General features: G+C 44.0%; 1 long non-coding RNA gene across 5 annotated transcripts in view; it reads left to right on the top strand.

Annotated features, from left to right (window-relative positions):
• The window catches only part of LOC119148711, an 87,728-nt gene extending 87,135 nt beyond the window's left edge, over positions 1-593 (top strand). For all 5 annotated transcript variants that reach the window (XR_005104467.1, XR_005104468.1, XR_005104466.1 and 2 more), the window contains one exon: positions 117-593. This is a non-coding gene — a long non-coding RNA (uncharacterized LOC119148711). The remainder of the gene's footprint in view (positions 1-116) is intronic.
• The last annotated feature ends 20,478 nt before the right edge of the window (positions 594-21,071 follow it).

The following is a 21,071-nucleotide window of genomic DNA, read 5'->3' as shown; positions in this document are numbered from 1 at the left end:
TGTCTCCAGGGGCAGCTACAATTATAAACATTTTCCTTTGGCTAGCTTAATGAGGTTGTTGAAAAGGGTTGGTAAAGCTTCCGATAAGCCTCTTGATTTTTATTTTTATTTTCCAGGCCTTATGTGAATCATCCCTTTTGAATTCAGCCACCAGCACCTGGAAAGAGGCCACCAGCACTTGGGGGTTGACAACATTATTAATGCAAGTCATTATTTGTGCGAACACGTTCCTGGCTCATATGAAGCATGTGGATTCCCGCTGTTTCAAAGGAGATGGAAATACCTGCTGTATGCAGATAACCCACCCCCCTCCGCCCTTTCCTAACCATCACTGCCCACCCCTCGGACCTGGCCCTCTCCAGCATCCCTTTGGATGAGCAATGTGTATCTGCTTTGGGCCCCTTTGTGAAACTCCTGAAGGTTTTACAGCGGTGTCAGACTAACAATGTGTAGCATAATTTAGAGAGGAATGGGAAATTATTCATTCAGGTTGAATCACAATAAGAATTTCTCAGGTTTGAGGGGGTGGGAAGCAGGGGTGAAACAATAACACAAAAAAACCCAAACCCAAAATAAAGAGAAAAATACCCTGATTCAGCTTGAAGCTCTTTTTTTTTCATCTGCTTACAGTTATTTGGTGCTTCTAAATTTTTCTCTTTTTTAACAGTGTGAAGGTGTCTATATCTGTATAGGCCCATTTTTAAAAGAACCAAAGGAATTAGTGAAAGTAAAAATAATTACAGGCGGGGATGAAAGCGGGCTGAATGCAGTCCAGGTTTCCCGAAGCAGAGCCATTGCAAACTAACCAGGTACTTTCCTTGGGGAGGAGAATGAACTTTCTAGAGAGAAAAAAAACCTGTGTCACATCTCATTTATTTTGGACTTCAGGAAGGTGATACCACATGGGAAATTACTACTGAGGGCTGGAGAAGACAGGGATTAGGAATAAAATTGCAAAGAAGGAGCGTGCTGATGAAATTAGCTGATGAAACAAAACTGAGGGACTTTCAAGACAAAAGAGATATCGTGAAGGAAGCATTGGGTGACCTTGAGGATAATAGAAACAAGATGAAATTAGATAGCACAGAGTGAAAGGTTACATTCCTGGGATTAACATGAGAATTTCTGCTATGTGCCAGAATAAATAAATTCATAAATTGGAAATGACAGAAGGGGGGGAAAGGACCAAGATATTAGACATCCTGTGATCAGCTAGTACGACCGTGAGCCACCTCTGGGATGCAGGTGAGAAACAAGCAAATACAATTTTAGGATGAGAAGGATTTCTGAGACAGACAGGGAAATTTTAATGTCATTGTACAAGGCTTTGCTGAGGTGTTATCTGGAACATTGTCTTCAGTACCAGTCAGTCACGTGGCTAGCTGGGCTCCAGCAGGAATGGGTGATGAAGAAGGCTGTGGGGGTGTCCAGGCAAATGGAGAGCCTGTCATATGTGAGGAGACTACAAAAGTGCTCCACTTGTCTAACAAAACAAAGGCTGAGAAGGGATATGATTATTCTCTATAAACATGTTAAGGGGATATACATCAAGGCGGGAGAAGAGCTATTTAAGCTAAAAGACAATGTTGGCACAAGAGCAAATGAGAATGAACTGGCCATGAATAAAAATAGCCAGAAAATAAGAGGAGATGACTCACCACCAGAGGAACGGGGCTCTAGAGCAGCCTAGACAACTGGTATGGATGCGACATACATTTGCAAAGGTGGAAGGAGGCATGAGGAGTGCCTATGCTCCCTGTTAGTGATGGGCGACCACTCCCACAGCTTGAGGCGGTGCTTGAGACTTCTTGTGCTTAGACAGCTTGAGACTTCTCCCTCCTTCTGCCCCCACCATGTTACGATTAGGGCTTGACTTATCTTGCTGCAGTGGAGGCAAATGCTCTAACTGCATTTGGGATGGTGTTTGATCAGTTGAGAAAGATGTTTATCTTTCATGGTGCCTGCAGTGGGAGAGGAGTGGCTTCTGTACTTCTGTAGCATGACGTTCTGAAGTCTTTTCCATCTCCAGGATGGAAATTAATCCATGTTTCTCTTTTAGTACTACACTGCAACTTCGTTACAGCAAATGTGAAGTTGCATGAGAAAAGTAACTGTTTTGGAAGGGATGTATTTACTTCTATGCTTCCTCATTTTCCCCCTGTTTACCCCTGAGCTGGATTTAATCTTTTTTGTTTGTTTGTTTTTTGGACAATGGGGAGAACAACTCTTCCACTTAACAGATTTCTTGAGAGAGCTGTAGCTTCTTCATGGGGAAAGGAGGGTTGGGAGACAGGGGTGGTAAGAAAAAGGGCGGGTGAATTGTTCCTTCTTATCTGCTGCTGACTCACTGGTCCCTGTGTTGTGCTTGTGACATGGCTGAATCACCAGGGGAATCTATGCCGGGCTCCTCTGACCTCATTTAGGCTAACTCAAATTAGGAAGAGAAGCAGAAAGAGAACAGGAAGACTGAGAGGAATTCAACTGTCACAGCAGATTCCAGGTACATTCCTTGTAGTAAATAATCCCAGGTAAGGTGAGTCAAGTGGATCAAAAAGGCATACAGCATACATCTTCATTTCAGTCTGAGAGACGGAGATCAAGATACTGCATACTCATAAGCAGAGTATTGCTGAACTCTTAAGAATTGCTTTGACTAGTTCAGGCTCTATCTATCACATCTGACATTCACTAACACATTGGATTTTTTCAGCTTTCACGCCTCTCAACCACCAACCCCATTAAAGTGTTGAATATTGCCTTCACTCTTCACTGTGAGGTAAGACCCTGTTTGTGAACATCTGTTGTCTTTGTGGTAGCAATGGAGCAATAGAAGAAGGGAAGGAGCATGAAAGCTGCTCGAGCTTCAGGCTTTGAGTATGAGGACAGTACCGATGGGGAGCACAGAGTGGTGAAATCAGCCTCCAACATTAGACTCGTCTTTTGCTTGTGTTATCATACATGTATTCCAGTGCCCCAAACAAGATTTGAGAAGCAGACTGATATGACTATTTTAAAATGCAGGTACAGGGAGGAGAGCAGATACAAAGTCCCAGTGTGCTGCTATTTGGCCCTGTGTTGTGAGTGTAGCACATGTAAAATACAGTTCAAAGTATCACTTTGGTTTAACAGTACGTATGAGCTCATCCAGGCCTTAAAAAGGTCCCTTGATTAATTATTTTATTTCATCTGAAGACGTCATTTGCCAACCCAGGTTGCGCCTCCCCTTGGATGGTGTGAATACAAACATTAAAAATGCAGGAAAAAATCTTTGAAAAGTGCTGACAAACCTGATAATGGTGGTGGCACTGGCTTAAAGAGAGACTGGGGAAATAGCTATCTGGAGCATATGTGAGTTGGCTGAAGCCTACCTAATGTAGGGTAGGCTAATCTAATTTTAATTGAGATATGGCTGTAACTCCTACAGCTGTACCTGAATTAGATATGCATTTGCCGGCTCACATACCGCTAGCTTGTAGTCGCTGCAACACAGAGGTCAGGCCAGGCTGCAAAAGCTACCCATGAAACTGCACACGTTCAGCTCTGAACTGCCACAACTCTGCTACAGACAGTAGAGACAGAATTCAATCCACTTTGCAGGCTGCATCAAATACTCAAGGGAATTTAGACTATAAAGAGTTTTTAGCATTTCTGTCACTTAGTCATGGCAGAGTGTTTTGGTTTGGTTTTTTTGTTGGGTTTTTTTTGTTTGGTTTTTTTTTTTTTTCTGGAGAACTAACTGCTTGCATCTTGCCTACACTTCTCTATCCACAGCATCACAGAGTTAGGGCCAGAACGGACCATTGTGGTCCATCTCATCTCGCTAGGTTCAAAAATCGGCAGCCTTAAACCCTACCACCTCTCCCCTCAATCATTTAAAGTAGTATGCAACTCTTAGAAAAATAACCAGTTTCATGACATGATAGCTGCACATGAAGAGTCTGCTATACCTTCTAAGTAATATATTAGTATAGTATGTGCCAGTGTTTGGCCCTGGGCTTTTCTAGCTTTGCTTAACACGTCTTTTTTTAATCATGCGCTCCTTCAAGGCTTTCCTACATACCCGCGGTCACCTGCGAAGAAAATATATTGTGCAGAGGCAGGGTAATCGGGAATGAGAGAAGAGCTTTATAAAACTAGGAGGCTTGGAACAATTAAATTCAACCGACTGACAGAGCAGGCGAGATGAGTTGACAGTAGAAAGATAACCTGTTTGTAAATGCAGCCCTATTTTATCTTCCCACCAATTAAATTAAGTTCTCTTTGGCCTTCAGATAAAAAACCCCAAACTAAATAAACACTGTTATGCTGCATACATCTTAATACTTCTAATCTTCTGACTAGCAGAGCAAAAAATTAATATCTTCCTGCCTTAGTAAGAGGGAAAACAGATGCCATGGGGAGGAGGAAATGGGAGACTATGAGCAACCCTAGCTTTAGGTTTGTGTGTCTACACGCGCCTGCACACAGACACATGGAGTCAAAAATAGCTTTGTGAAAGGATTTTTAAGCCTCATTGTAATAATGCGAATGAGTATGCCGAAAGGAAAGCAATGAAAATACAGCACTTGCACTTCACGTCAGCAACCCCAGGCAAAAGCATCAGTCCAGCTTCAACAGGTTTGTCCTGTTGCAAAACTAAAGTCTCTGCCCTTGCTGTGCTTAAACTGGGAGGATAAAACATCCACGTTGGCAGCCCCAAGGGAAATGTATGCCTGCCTTTCTCCATGAACACGTGGAGCAAATTAGTTGAGAGCTATCTCCTTTCATACCACTGCTGCCACCAGTCTCAGGCAGCTGGAGAAAAGTCCTGAACGATTCCAGTGGTGCCAGCAGAGCCGTCCAGGGCAACGCTGCACGCCCATGGTCTGCGCCCAGCTGCAGTAAAGCCAGGGAAGCAGCCCATGCGATGCACCGGGCACGAGGCCATGGAGGAGAGATGCTCCAGGAGTCTCAATGAAGAAGGCGATCCCGTGCCCTTCAAATGAAGAATGCTGTCAAAGTTTGGGCTTTTCCCCCATCCCCTCAGTTTTTGTCTCCCTTTCATATGCTACTGAGCGAGTGCTCAGCAGGGCTCGGGGCTGGAGGACGCTGGAGGACCGTGTGATCACCCTGCTGCAGGTGGAGCCTGACATCCCCACGGGCACAAGGGGGAAGGAAGGGGATTGAATATTGCACGATCAGAGGGAGGGAGAGAGACGGGCAGTGGCCTCCCAATGGAGAGGCACACACACACACGCCCATCAGTAAATGTCCCTCTGCCCTCTTTCCCCCACTCCTGATCCCTTACAGCATGTCTCAATGCTCTGCACTGCTGACCACAGCTCACCGGACACCAAGGCACTCAGGTATTTCTTTTTGGGTGTCAAGAAATCTTTCCTGCTTTTCCCCTGCATTCATAGCTGGGCTTAGACCTCCAGTGGGATGTCACAGCGCTCTCCAAACTAGCCAGCTGCAACAAGGTCTTTAACCATCTCATACCAGCATACTCTTTATACAGTCCCTCTACTATTATTATCAATGCTAATTAATCCAGCTTCATTCCTCTACAGTGGGAGACATAAGTTGTGTTGCCAGCTCGTCCACTTTGCCTCAGAGGTGCCTTATTCCAACGCAGAGCCTGTATCACAAGGACACGTTGCCCAACGAGCAGCGGTGCCGTGGCTGGGCTGGGTCGCTGCTGTGGATGCGCAGAACGGTGTGTCGGGCTTGTATGGCTGGGTCTCTGCTGCCCCGGACCTGTGTGGTCAGAGCAGTAGGGGCTTTTCCTTGTCCCGCATTGATGCTGATGTCAAGTGCAACTCGCTGTCACACCACAGCCCCTCGCACGGCTCAGGCAGCATAAGGAGAGCTTACAACGAGACAGAGCCACCCCCTCAGGATGCTGCATGTGCAAACAGAGCTGGGGGGGTATGGGGCAGGAGCACACTGCAACACTGCTGAGTTCCTCTTCTCAGGCACAAGGCTGGAAATCACTTTATCCTGTCCTTACCTCTCCCCCACCGTGTCAGGCACAGGAATGCAGCAATTAAAAATCAGTACCCCAGTACCAGTCCATCCATGCAAGTCTAACAGGACCAAATATCCTGCTCATCACTGGGAGCAGAAAAAAAGTTGTAGACTTGGGATCTAGTTTAGACTGCTGGACACATAATTTCACTTTTCTGTACCAGCTTTCTCAGACATACAATAAGGAATTTACCGTCATTCATAATACACCTTTATTTCGTGCTGCTGAGCATTGTATTGCCTCTGCAAGCTGCTGGCACAATTTAAAGCAACTCTGAGGCTCCTGCACACCGCAGCGGGTTGTTTGGTGATGCAGAATTGTAACTACAGATAATAAATGTTGTGCCACTCTTTTTGGATTCAACTGTCAAGATGGACAGAACTGTGTTTGGTTTAATCCCTTCTGTAAAAAAAAAGCTAGCTTACAAATATCAGTGAGGGACAGTTTGCCTTCATTTAGACTAAGTATCTTCTGGTTTCATTTTATCCTATTATCCTTTACCAGTCTGTCTTAGATCAGACTATTGCTACTTTAGCTTTTCATACAGACACTTGCTACGGTTCTGAAAAAAAACTTTTAATTTCTTTTTCATTTATGTACATTTCCTCTGTGTTTTTTTCTCTTTGAGATGCATTTTCAACACAGACCTGTACCACAAAAGTTCCTTTTTTGTCCCAAATTCCTAAGCATCTCAGCATGTTTGGTACATGCATGTTCACAGGTACAAATCATCAGAAGTGGAATTTTATGTGTGGGAAGGTGATTTTTAGAAGTGCTCTAGATCAGCTTTCTTTTCCTTTCATTGCCATTGATGTTAAAATGCTGCTTCTTGACTTCAGGGGGAAACAGGACTGAGTTAAAGTGTTTTGAAAGTCCCTCTCACCATGCAAAAAAAAATCTTAGTAGTAGATCCCCAAGGTGAAGATTTTATTCACACAAGACAGACAGTTCAGACACAAAATGAACTATTGAAATAAATAAAAGATTTCTCAGATAACTAAAACTAGAAAGCTTTTTTGAAAAGCTAATTCCCACTGTTTCCTATCTGTCATTTATTTATTTGCTGTATTTCCCTCCTTCGGACAATATAACTAAACTACTGATATTTATTTTTTTTTTACTTTTCTATGCCCTTTCAATCTAAAATGTTTCTGTTTTACATTAAAAAAAGAAGAAAAAAAAAGAAAAAAGGTCTCAGTTGAAGAGATCAAAACATCTGCACCCTCCGTGACACCTACATGGCTCTGCCTGACACAATGACTGCAGTTCTGTAGGAAGAGAGATACCTTGAAAAACCAAAACATACCAGGAGCAAGACAATTTTGTAAGTTGGCTGTATAAGCAAGCATCTTCTGATATTTCCAATTCTCGCATCTAGTTGAGCCGGTGATGGAGTATGTCAGTAGGAATTAACCGCTGTGTGTTAAGCTACGCTGTGGATTTGCTGTGTGGCAGCTGCTCTGTGGCAGCTTTTTTTGTCCTTGCACTTACATTATTGTAGATGTGATCCTGAAACTGAGGTCAGGGTGTGCACTTGGGCAGCTACCACAGATTAGCTACAGCAGTATTGATCTACTCCAGGTAGCTAGACCAGCTACCCATTGGATGGGAAGGGGTTGAGAAGCAAGGTAACTTCTTCAGGGATGAAGGCAATGTTTATAGGCTGGGATCTTCTGCTTTTAGTCTCTTTCGCTTCCTCAAGCTTCTGTGTTATCTCAGGCTTTCTCTGTTCTAGCTGGGTCTTTTTTGCATGGGACTGTTTTAATCTGCTGCTCCACTGCTGTCTCAAAGTGAAGACATCCAAAGTCCCAGCATGGTAACCACCTCCCTTTCTGTGCACCTTTTTGACCCTGGAGCCACAGGGGCTTGGAGGGGCCGTCGGCGTTTGCCCCTGTGGTTGTGGTAGTGGAGTTACTTCCCAAATTCTTAAAATGAATGCATCTTATTTCCTTATGCATTATGCTTCATGCTTATGTCTATGTATTCACACGCACGCTGCAGTAAGTTCTTTTTGAGATGTGATCACTAATTGTTATGTTTACATGGAAGCCTAAAAATGTTGCACATATGTGCATGTGAGGTTATAGGAAGCATTTGCATTATTTGTGAAGTAGTATGATTTATTGCTCAGTGCTGTATGAGCAGGCCATAAAAAGTTTGCCCTTTGCATGATTCAGACTTTTCCCTTCCTTCTGCAGACATTCATCTATGATTTTTTGTTTGTTTGTTTGTTTGTTTTGAGGAGGACATAACATTCAATATTTTTCTCACCCAGTAATGGCACTGGAGAGTATTTCTCAGATGCTGCCTCTTCCATTTCCATTCTGAAATCTGATTATTTTTCTTTAGGAAATAGCGATGGGTTTAGCAAACTGATTTCAGAACAAATAAAAGTGGATAATGTGGGGTAGGTGCTGACAATTTAAGCAGGGAGGAGCAGCTGCAAGGTGCAAATAGTTTTTCTCACTGCCTGTCCCGGGGAGGATGTAGCAGCCTTACCTGAAGTGGGGAGGACATAAGCCTTAGTTCTCTCCAATTATAGCTCAATTAAGAGTATGAAAGTGTTCTCCTGTAAGCAGGTGGAGTTTTTTATGAACTGTTGAGCAGCAAGAACAGGATGGAGCTAGCAAAGTGGAAAGGAACTCCTTTGGGGAGTACGTTTGGGATGCTCTGGTGCTTCTTTTCTTTGGTCCTAGGGGCTCCTAATAGCTTTAGAGATGTGATTAAGCTGGGAGACCATCGCTTCCTTTGCTGCTGCTGGAAAAGCATGCCTCTCACCCTTCCCACAAACAGCATTTCAATGATTTCCCTTCTGAGTGCTGTGGGTAAGTGAATTACATGGAATGATATTTCTTCTTGTCTCTAGATAAAGCTGGGTGACCGAGTGTAAAATTGAGAGAACTTTGCTTTCCCTCCCTTACTCCTCTCTGTTGCATACCTGTGGGGCCTCATTCACTGCAGTTTAAGGCGGTGTGAAGGCAGTGTACAAGAGAGACTGTTAGCTCCTTTGTGTGAATTGTCTGTCCCTCCGAGATGGCTGTTGCTTGCTAAAGCTGTGCTCCAAAGGGCTGCAAGTTTTTTCTGCCCTTGTTATTCTTTCTGTTTCATCGGTGCAGCAGGTCTCATAGTGCTTTCTCGGAGGGGAAAGCTGAGCCCATAATGCACACAGACAAAGCTGCAAAGCGCCTGCCTCCTTCTGCAAGGTCCAAGCACTCTCAGTACCTGCTTCACAGCTGCATTCAGACTCCATGTCGGTAAACAGCCCCTCTCTGGTTAAAGCAGCTAAGCTTCTGATTGCTGTAAGCTCCTCTAAGACCTGATCCTACCTGCTCTTACGGTCTGATCCTTCTCCTAAGAGAAGGGCAATTGGTGGGATGTACATCACATTAGCAGCTAGGAGTAAAAGCTGGTTATCTCTCGCCCAGTTATTCTAGAGGTCATTGAACCAGCATTAGGAATGGATGAGCTAAAGCTTATAAGGGAAGTGCCAATGATTGCTGTATGGCTGAAGGGAGGAGTAAACATACAGGAGCACTGGGCTCTGGAGTAGTGTGCCAGCTTCCTAAACTAAGCCCCTGCTTCTATAGTAGGCAAGTGGAGGTTTGTAACATGTTTCTATGTTAGAGAGGCTTCAACAGCAAAACCAGCCTAACCATGGGGGTCAGAAAAATGTCGTCTTTCCAACCCAGGACTGTAATACGGTCTTTAGTCCGCCTGTAAAAACTCTCCTGAAACAGTCCTTACATCCTCACCCCAGAGATCAGTTTCGGAGCAGTGTATGAGCAGTTTGAACTGCCATGGTGGGGGCAGCAGCTTGTGACCTTTCTGGGTGAAAGGAAGAAAGGTCTGGGACAAGCACAAGCTTCCAAAACCATCCTGGCTGTCTTGACTGCACAGACTTTGTGCAGGCTTTGGGATTCTTCTGCAGGTATCTCTTCTGAGCTTACACAGTGGAAATGATAAAACTGAAGCCTGCAGTCGGTGGTGAAGAACCTGCCCTCTGCATACAGCTAGCTGATTGTAAAAACCTGAGTGAGAAACAGTAATTGCTTTCTAAAAAGATTATTAGATATATGAAGTGGCTTTATAAGTGCTCCCCTTGGAAAAGGGATGGGAAGGTCGTTAACTTCGCTGTTGGCTTGCAGTTATCACCCAGGAGTCTGAGGCATTGTAACTGTGGCTTCTCTGCCTGGATGTTCTAGGGCAGCCCCATCCTCTGTGTCATGCTGCCGGTGGTGGTCTGATCTCAGCAGCAGGAGGACTGTGATAGTTGTTGTTCCCCTTCCTACATGTGAAGTGGCCTAGAAGGCAGACCTTTGCACGCTAAGAGACCTTCTGCAACTGCCTAGTGTGACGTGACACACTACTTATTAGGTATTAGACTGTGAGATAGAGAGGGGGCAGCTTCTGAAACCGAAGCAAAGCTTCAAACTTCTCTCAAAGTGTTTTCATCTTTCCTGCTTTTCAAGCTAGAGAAAATTACCACCTTTTCCTCATGACTACCAGGCTTTTACATTTAACTATGTCAAATGCTATGAAGCCATTGCTGGATGACAGCGTTTGGCAATGCTGACTTGAATTGTCCATGCTGCTTTGCCTTCCTCCGGGCATTGGGTGGAAGGAGAAGCGATCGAGGGATGGTGCACAGGAGCTGCTTAGGCTAGTCTTGCTGGTGCCCATTGCCTCTTCCTAAAGCATTTGGATTAAAAAAAGACACAATTCAAGCCCTTTAAGGTATAGAGAAAATAGGTGTTGGGTCTTCTTTGTGGGTCTAGCTCTTAAACTTTTGGCTGACTGTATTGCTTGGTCACAGTTTAACTCCAGGCTCATTTACATTGAAAATGAAAGCCTGTAAAGCATGGGATGATGGCTTTGGCTGTGTCTCTTTTTGCCTTGGAAACATGATGCATATTATCAAATAATGTCGCCTGGATAGTGAGGCTCTTGAGAATTGAAAGAGGGGGAAAAAAAAGGCTGTCTCAGCTGCTGTTAAGTAACTCATTGTTTCTCTGACGATAAGAACTCAATAGCCCAGGGTGAGGAGACAGAAACCAGCTGTGGTCACTGGGAGCCAAAAGAGCTATGTATACCCCTGTCCTGGAGGAATGGAATTGATGGCAGCAATAAAAAGTGTTTGGCAGCTCCCTGGTCAGCACAAATACTTGTAGCAAGTAATTCTAGCCTTTCCTGTGCTCCCTGTTCTGGAAGAACAGAACTGCTGCTTCCTCCGTTGAGATGTGGAGATCAGCATGATAGCAGCGTGACTGACTAGCTTCAGTGGGATTCTTGGTGTGTGAAGACAAGGTACTACCTCAGAGAAAAGCTGCCAGCTCCTAAAGTGAAAAGAAGGCTGTGACGGTTCATGCAAGGGGAAAGCTTTGATGGAAAAACGTACCTTCTTTGGGTTTAAATGGAGGTGGGTGGGGATACCTAGGCAACGTATGTCTCCAAAGCAGGTAAAGGGTGGTAAAGGACTCTTAAAACTTGAGAAATGTTGTCATTGTTGACAACAGCAGTATTCTTTAAGAAACAAGGTGAGGGTTAGGCAGGGCACACAGTTGCCTTGACTTAGGTTTTTGTCTCTTCTCTGGAACATCTTACAATAACTTTTTGGATCAAGGGAAAAGATGTCTTTCCTTGAAGAGGAACTGAAATGCTTTCTGAGCTTACCATGCGCTGTGTCAGCTAGAACATCTGTAGCAGAGAAACAATTGCAAATGTTGTGAGGGACTTCTTAGGAGATCTCCTTTGCACTTGAAACAAAACATGTAGAAGCTTCTCCTGGTAAGGATGGTAAAAACCAGGATGGTCTATAGCTCTCTGCAAACCACAAGCATGCTTCATAGTGGAAATCAAGCTGGTGTAACTCCTTGTTGCTGCTTTCTGCCTGTAGATGCTGCAAAGAGCAGCCTAGGCAGTGCTGTCCTGCCCCCGACACGCTGCCTTGCGGTACGTTGATTTTCCTTTTGGGTAGGATGTAAAGGAAGGAATTCTGGTATGATCCCAGGGACTGGCTTTCTCTGGGTCACTATAGAAACACAGGTGGCTTGGAATGACAATAGTAAGGACTGTCAGTAATGGGGGAAAACTGAACAAGTTTCATAATTAACTGTTCATACAGTCCTGTGGAGCATGATACCAAGGCCTTATCGTAAGAAAGCTTCGGGTTTTGAAATAGTTCTACAGACATCTTTATGTTGAGCTAGTGTCATTTCAAGTGGAACATCTGGAGGTAACATTTGTGCCTAATTTAGTAGCTTGTGCTATAAAAATATGATGTCATTTATTCAAAAAGCCATTCAGCGTCTGCATTCTTCAGCATGAGGAGATGGCTCCTAGATAGCTCTAGAACACCCCTAAAGGTTTCATGACTTAAAGTGACCTGTTTGTACCATTTCTGTGGTACAAGAAATCTTTTCTTTAAGACAACTGTGTGGCCCTTGTGGTAGCTGCAGCTAGACAGTGTTCATAACCAACTTTAAAAAAACCCAGCCTACAGCTACTCATATGTGCTTTCCCCTCCTGCTCTAAGCAGGTTTGCAATTAGGATTTGAAATGCAGAGACCTCCTTCCCCGTGAACTTCATGTTGATTCAGGAAGTAGCTGGTTCGATATCCTCCTGGGGGGGAGGCAGTATTAAATGTAATATCTAGTGACTGGAACTGTGCAAGAAAGCACTCTCCTATTCCCACAACTTGAGTGGAGTAATTTCAAGTCTCTAAAATGTGAAAGTAATAGAATAAACCTCTGGTTAAAAAAAAAAAAAACAAACAAAAAACCCAAACAAAAAAAAAGACCCCAAACCAACCCTGTACTTAAGTCACCTGCTGGTTATGGCCATTTCCAGAAAGGTCAGATAAGCAGCTGAGTTGCTCCCCTCATGTTGACTGTGTCATGAAACAGCCCGACAGAAGACCTCTGGGCTTGCCTTTGCCATAAGGCAATGCTGCCTTGCTGACTGTGTTAGCCTCGATGCCTTAGTTCTGAGCTTGGTAGAGCAGGGGCACTTAACTACAATACACCAAGTGCAATCCCTGGGATGCTGGTTATTCTGGTGCGGCCCTCCCCCATGTCCCTCTCCTGCCTCCTAAACCACAGAAATATTCTCCTGTCAAAACAGATGTATATCAATCACATATGTAATTCAATTTTCCATTTTTTTTGGCAAAATTCTTCGTCATCTTTCTGACAGCTTTCCAGCCCTTACTCCAGGATGTCATTAAGTGAGACAATTTCATCAGAACCAGCTGTGGTAATCCTGATATCACCTTACCCTTTGCTACTGGGCATTGGCAGCACCTGCAGACTTCATGGATGATGAGCAAGAGAGTTCTTTAACATGTGCCAGACTTGGCAGGCTCACTATGCTGTTGGCTACAGCTGCTAGTTAAACTCTTGGTCCTATGTTGTATAACTTATCCTAATAGAACATAATTTGTGTCCTGAAGAGCTGCAGGCAATTAACACATCCTCTCTTGAAACCTGATAGAGGAATGTAGCCTGATTGCTTGTTGGCTAGTAGTAGTAAACTCCAAATTGTCTGAGGGGAAGGGGCATATGTGTAAAACAGGTCCTTGAGAAAGAGGGAAGGCAAGAGCTGGCTCTGCTCTCTTTCCTGACCAAAAGGAACTGAGTGGTGGACAGATGGCAGCTTTCAAATGACAACTTACAAGGACTGCCTACTGTCCTGTGGCAATCCAGTGTACCCGTGATGGTCACTTCCCTGTGGCCTCTAGAGGGATGAATGTGCCACCACTAACCCGGACTCCTCGCGTCTAGCCAGGAGGCACAGTGAAAGCTGCTGACCAGCCATCAAAGGTAACGCCTTGTTTGGTAACAATTCCCACTCTCTGCTGGTGGAACCGTATTCTGGGTAGGAAGGGATTGGCAAAGGATTTTCTATAAAATCTTTACTCTTATACTCAAGGTAATCTAGAATTGGGGTAAGTAATGTAAAATGAGATCAGCCCCCCCTTGAGAAAGGCACTAAAATAGATTCTTGCCTCATTCAGATATTTAAGATAAAAATCAGAGGAGTGAAAGACATGCAGTAGAATCACCTTTATCTTTTGCAGCTGTACTTTTTAACTTAAATGGAAATGAATTTTTTTCCTTAAGTCTGTAGCTTGGACTCCTCTGGTGAGACTGTCATGAAAGTGTCCCCTTTCATCTTTCTTCACATACCCTCCCCATGTCACTAGACATTCAGGGATGGATGCTCATGACGGGTTGAATTGCCATCTGAAGTCATGCTTTTTGACACTTCTGTAATGCTTATTTCTGCTTCCTCCTGTGCAGGAGGCTGGAGACCACAGGATATGAGAATCAGGTGATGGCAGACACCAATGTGAGAAGCCAGAACATTGGGACTGTTGCACAGCATAGCATTTTCGGATAACTTATTGGAAGACTTGTACAGGAAAGGCATCAAGGATAGATGATCATGTCCTTCTGGGGATGTAAAGAATATGAATGATTTGACAAATTCTTTGCAAGTTGCTTCTGAAAAGTGCTTAATTGTTAGCACTTTGGCTTTTGTGGATTCTACCTTCCAGCAGGCTCATAATGGATTGATAAACTTAATCTAGTCTGAAGCTCTTCTACTACCTGCATAAGCCTTGTTGCTCCAGTTGTGAAGAAAACCCATGCAGAAACTGAGGGTGTTTAACAGAACCACTCTGATATTTCTGTAGTAGCACTTTTTTCTTTGGGGTTGCTTTTTTTCCCTAGGGGAAGTGACACAGCTCTAGATGTAAGCTCTACACTTTTATGTCACTTTTCTGATATCATGGAGGCAAACTAAACTCCTCTGCAAAAATCCTGTGGAGCTCTGGGTTAAAAACAGCCTGAGGTAGTTCCTGATTTTAAAATTGGATCTTTAAGACTATCCTTGAACTTCTATCTATTGATCCAGACCTTGTTTTCGTGTCAGTGTTCCAAATAGCTAAAACCATCCTAGCTACCCCCATAGTTTTAGTTCCTTCTGAGTTATCTGCTAAAGGTTAGGGCTCATCTGAGCTTTGGCAAATGATGAAATAATATGCTATTTAAGTGTTAATGTGGGGCTAATAGCCCATGTGGTTTCACTTCAGTTCCTTCTGCTTCTTTCCTCCTAGGTTTACTCTCACTGTAGTGCACCATCCTGTGTCGCAGATGCTATGAAATCCTACATACCTCACTAACCTCCTGAGAAGTAAAAGTTTTTTGGTTTTGGGTTTTGTTTTTTTTTTGTTGTTGTTTTTTAATGAGGCAGTATGAAAATAGGAGGCACCAACACTTTTTTCTGTACTGAAGGTGTGGCTTCAAACGCCTTCTGCCCTGAAATTTAGGATACCAGCTCAGACTGTGGATGTAGGTAAATCTGTGCAGGGATTTCTTAAGCCATACAGTGCCAAAAGCTGAAGGTTATCTCTGTATCTGTGTGCTTGTCCTAGTCTTTGAGGAAGTTTCTTTGAATTTTCTGGATCGTCTATGATTGAAGACTAGATGTGCAGTTGTACTGAATTTTAGGCAACCACTGTATCCTTTGAGCATGCAATGGCATTGAAGGCCATTCAGTCTAAAATGTGAGATGACATGGAAAACCATAAGCATTTGCAAACAGGAAAGCTTAACTGATTGGTGGGTTTAGTTGGTTCATTTTGAGGATAGGTGCTCCTAACCTCTGGAAGGAGAAGGAATGGCTGAGCCCATCTATATTCTGCTTTCTATTTCACATCAGGGTCCAAGTCCATCTTAGTGAAGCTCTGGCCTATCCTATCACTCAACACAGGATCACTTAGTGATGTCCCAAATTTCTTGTATTCTTCCTGAAGCTGTAGCTAGCTGTGGAGTTTGAAAAGCATTATAACTGGGACTAACTTGCAAGTTCCTCATTATAAGTCTGCATGGGCTGTTATTACAAGAGCTGTCCCTCTGTAAAGTGAGTTGAGTAAACAGAAGTTGTCTCATGGTAGAGCGTCTGCCTTATATTGACTTCAGGGTGGATATCTACAAAGGGCTGACCTTGAGACAGCAACCACTGCTTGTAACGTCAGTGCCATGCTGAGGAGCAGAAGCATGATCCTCTGTCCCCTGTTGCAGTTCTGGCCTTCATTAGAAGGCTTCTGATACCAGCTCTCACGGTGGCTTATGTTGCTCAAGAGTTAAGCATTGCTTAAACATTGCTGTGCTTCTGGATTATCTGAAGTGATGGCTTTAGTTCCAACACCTGTGGTGCCTGGATCCCTGTCTCTGAATTACCAAAGCTCTGGCAATCTTTGAATTGCTCTTGCTACTTTGTATGTGAAGTTTTTAAAAGTGTTTAGAACATTTAAAATACTTATAGAGGAAATGATGATTCTGTAGACAAGTATGTTCATCTAACCTGTATGAACAGAAAAAAAAAAAAAATGGTGTTTTTCTCTTTCTGCATCTCCTGTACCCAGATATTTTTGGCCCTGATTCTCTAGCCTCTCTCCTCTCTTCCCTGTGTTTCAAAACTCCTTCACTTCTACATCCTCTAAAGTGCATTTTCATTCTACAGAGACTCTACCCTCGTCTGCTCTGACAGCCTAAGATCCTTGCTGGTCTATTAATTTAATAATTGTGAATATAAGCAGAAAGGGCTCCAGTCTTTTACTACCAACCTGTTCCTTGGTGAGGACAAGGGGTAAAGTCTTGCCTGCTGTGAACATTAAGTATTTCTTTTAAGGCCTGGTTAAGTCCATAACAACTCAACTGTCTGCAGGACATGACACCATTTACTTGTGTCCGGGGATTTGAGCATCGGCGTGAAGCATATTTACACACTTTGAATATTGATTCCTTTTTGTAAGATAGAACACAGTTTTTATGAAGTTTTTTCAGGAAAATTAATCTCTTCTTCTTCCGTTTCACTCTTCCTCCCTCCAGTCCTGCGTCTTGGAGGATCACCTCAAAATGTAGCCTGGAAACAAGCACTGAAAAATGGAAAGGCTCCAGGTAACAACCTGGAACTTGAAGTCAAATGCAGGCTGGGAGGACAGTGTTATTTCCTGACGTATAAGTCAAGGTACTTAGTAGGTGCAGCTGAGTTTGAACGGTTCCCTGTGTTATTGTAAAGGTATGGAATATACTATAGACACAGAAGGAGGCTTTAGCTGGAGCATTGTATTGGGTTTCTGCGGTAAGGTCTTGGTGGTGGGGGAGCAGGGGAGCCACAAGGGTGGTTTCTGTGAAAAGATGCTAGAAGCTTCCCCCATGTCTGATGGAGCCAGTGCCAGCCGGCTCCAAGATGGACCCACCACCGGCCAAGGCTGAGCCCATCAGCGATGGTGGTAGCACCTCTGGGATAACAGATTTCAGAAGCGGGGTGGGGGGGAACAAAGCCTGCACAATTCCATCTGGGAGAGAGGAGTGGGAACATGTGGGAGGAACAGCCCTGAAGCCCCCAGGCCAGGGCAGGAGGGGCTGGGGGGGCTCCAGGTGCCAGAGCAGAGGCTCCCCACCAGCCCGTGGTGGAGCTGGTGATTAATCAGATCATGACTACTTCATTTGACCTCAAGAGAAGATATTCTTAATTTCTGCATCAAAACTGCCATTCAAGAAAAATGAGTAGTGGCTTTGGGACCTTCCTGTGCCAGTTCCTCATTTATTCCTATTTGCAAGTTGTGTTCTCTGGGTAGGGACCATACTGTTGCCGTGGTGCCAAGACTGTCCTCCAGGGTGCTAGTATTGGAGATATATCCAGAATTTACAGTCTCTGCCCAGCTATTTGCTTGTCTCCAGGATCAATGTAACTCAAACTTACTTGTAGGACTCCCATTCAGAGTCACGGTTCAAGAGTCATCTGCTTTCTGAACTCTACCCTACTCTGTTATTCTGTGTTTTTATCTTGGAAGAGTTGTTAGGCAGTGGATACTGCAGACACTCACTGACAAACTACGAGCTAGTAAAACACTGACCTGAGAGACAGCTAGCAACTGAGGCTGGGATATGAAAGTAGAAAATCCTGTAAACTACGGTTGTAAATGCACTGCAGATGAAATGGCCTGCATTGCTGCAGCAAGACTAGGGACTTTATCAAAGGTAGCTTACAGGATATGTCAATCTTGTGTACAGCTGCAGTTAAAGAAAAGACAGGCCTTAATAAATCTCTTCACTGAAATATGCGTCCCTTCCCTCTCACCTTTGCTGTCAATGGCTTGCTTTTGGTTACCTTTCTAAAAGGAGTGGTTGTATGTGCAGAAGAATTGCAAGATTATTTTCCTGCCTTTCCTCTTTCCTTTAGTAACTTGCTCAATCTTTCACTCTGTGCCTCGACAAAGGCTGTTTTCCCAGAGAAACTGGGCGGTAGCCAAAAGGCCACAGTAGTTCAATGAAAGTATTGAGTGGCTGAATTGAAGTGTTTGGGGTAATGCTTCAGAAATGTCCGGGTTGGAGGGAAAGGCATTGTCCAAGCGATGGAAGCTGCGAATCACGTTTTTTCCTGTGGTTATGTGAGGCCTGGGAGCATGATATACCATCGTGTACAGCTCTCTTGGAGCAGGTAGACATCCTTGTTCCAGTGAATATCGAGGTAATGTGAGTAACCTTCTGGAACTTCACAATGGGTTTGATGGACAAAGTCTAAGAAAGACATGGAGTGTAAATAAAAAGTACCTTGACTAGTGGCTAATGCAGATGAGGAATCGGAGAACACAAGTCCAGAGCTGTCAGTCACTCGATACCATCTCAAATCTGTATCTTCATTTCTCCATTGCACCAGAAAGGAGTGAAGAGAGGCAGAAGGTCTCGCCGAGACAACAAAAAATTCTGCAGGATACAGTCTTCTCCTTTGTAAAATGATCTTTCTGAATATCCTGGGCAACTTTTATTTGCAGTGTCAAATATTGGCTGTAGCTGTTCTGGAGGTGATCTCCAGCTACTGCTCTGGCGAATGAGGTCCCAGGGACCTGTGGTCTGAGGGTCCTTCATACAGCAAGCACCAGGAGCAAACACGTAACAGGGAGCTTCTTGCTCCCTTGAGCAGGGAGTGGAGCAGCTGAACGGGATAACTCACTCAGAATTCTAGTGAAGTACTCTTGTAGTACCTATAAGATTATTTTTTTCAAAATACTTCTGTATTCTGTTTTAATACCATGCTGCTAATTATAACAGCCACGTGCTGTGAAATTTGTTCAAGATGCTCAGTAAAACATCTGCTGACGCTTTCAATCTTGTGCTCTTCCTGTGTGGCTCAAGACTATTGCCCTGTTACCCAGGTGTCCAGAAAGTTTGTCCTATAGCTGCCCAAGGGTGGGGTAAAGGAGGGTGGTGGTAACATTACAAGTGCTAGTAGTTTGTAGTCTGGGTAGTTACTGGCTAGCAGCTACAGCTAATGCTGTGACCATGGGGGACTGTGACAAAAGGTACTTACTGTTTTTCCTTAAATGTATAGTGATAATATCCAGTTGCTGATATGACTGCCTAAGGAGATCTTGGTGCTTTCTAATATAACGTTAAGCCTTCTTCATGTACATCTTGCTGCATTCTAATGTGTCTCGCGAATGCTTCAGTGGGCAGATACTACAGTGAAAAGGTATCGTATTCTGTTAATGCTAGTATCTCGGTAACAACCCATGTGAGATGCTTAGTCAGGCTGCAGCTGTCATGCTGAACATCTTCCCCATTGCAGGCATTAATTTCATGCTAGGTAGATACAACAGGGCTGTCCTCCTACCTGAGGAGAAACACTGGGGGAAATGCACGCGCACACATGCCTTACACTTGGCTAATGAAATATCTTAAAACGCTTAAGCTTTTTTATTACTGTGCATAGATAATTCACCCCCTTCTGGTGCAATGGAGAAATGAAGATACAGATTTGAGATGATATCAAGTGACTGACAGCTCTGGGCTTGTGTTCTCTAATTCCTCATCTGCGTTAGCCACTAGTCAAGGTACTTTTTCTTTACACTCTGTGTCTTTCTTAGAATTTGTCCATCAAACCCATTGTGACACTCCAGAATTATTTTTACCAGTGGTAGACTACCAACAGGCAGTAGGTGATCTTTCAGACCTAATGGAAAGTGTGGTGTAGCAGAAATTAAGGAAATCCAGCATTTGGCTGATCAGCTGCCTTCTACTTACTTTTGTCACCAGATTCTCACCTGTGACTTGATATACCTCAAAAACTCTTAGTTACCACTGCTTGTGTAATTTGGGGCAGTTAGAGACCTCAATCTGTGTCAAATGTCTTCCATAGATGGACCTGTAAGGACTTTAAATATGCTCTGCTGTCATCTGAAAAGCCCTTTGACTGATCAGAAGCCAGAAAGATTTCTGTCCATGTCCGAATGCCAAAATTCAAAACAGCCCCACTCCCGAGCTCTTGGGGTTCAGCTGAGGCATTTGATACTGGATTACTTTGAATGGAAAACCTCAGACTTGCTGCTAATCTTTTCCAAGTCAAATGTATCAAACCATACAGTAACACCTTTTTAAGATGCAAGTGCAATAAGGTGAAAGCCTTATAACTACAACTGATTTAATGAAACCCCTTTAATCTCATTAGTCAGCGGAGCACTATGAGAGCCCCTCTGTCAAACCTGTGCTTCAGACATGCTGTGGCCTCAGGCTATGGTTTGGAATTGAAGTTTTAGCTTTCTGAATCCCAACCTGCTTGGCAATTTAAGTGTAGTCATTGGAGTGGCAATTTTGAGCCTCCCTCCATACGCGGGCACTGTGGATATGTTCCTTTCAGAGGTGGTAGAGATCCCGGTATGGTGAATTGGGCCCCACTGGTAATAAACTTAATTCTCAACGTCACCTTTTTCAGATTTTCCCAGTTTACACCAGAGCTCCAAGGATCAAGCTGCAAAGTACTGTTAGACTATAGGCGAAGGCGATATCTGGTCTTTCCACTCTGCCTTTCCCATCGGGGTGTTAAAGCTCTGTGGCAAACGGATCCATTCACTGTGCTGTGGATTGCTTTGATGTTTGTATGTCCCCTTGTGCCAGGCTTATCTCTCTTAGGCAGAAATGCAGCTTCGTGATTATTTACCTGTCCCAAATCCAGCTACATCTCTCAACCTTTGAACACATCTCTTCATAGAGAGCAGGT

The sequence above is a fragment of the Falco rusticolus genome, chromosome 5 (genome assembly GCF_015220075.1).
Source record: "Falco rusticolus isolate bFalRus1 chromosome 5, bFalRus1.pri, whole genome shotgun sequence".
In the NCBI taxonomy this organism is placed as follows: domain Eukaryota; kingdom Metazoa; phylum Chordata; class Aves; order Falconiformes; family Falconidae; genus Falco; species Falco rusticolus.
Note: the sequence above shows the minus strand (reverse complement) of the source record. Positions and strands in the feature narration are given on the sequence as shown.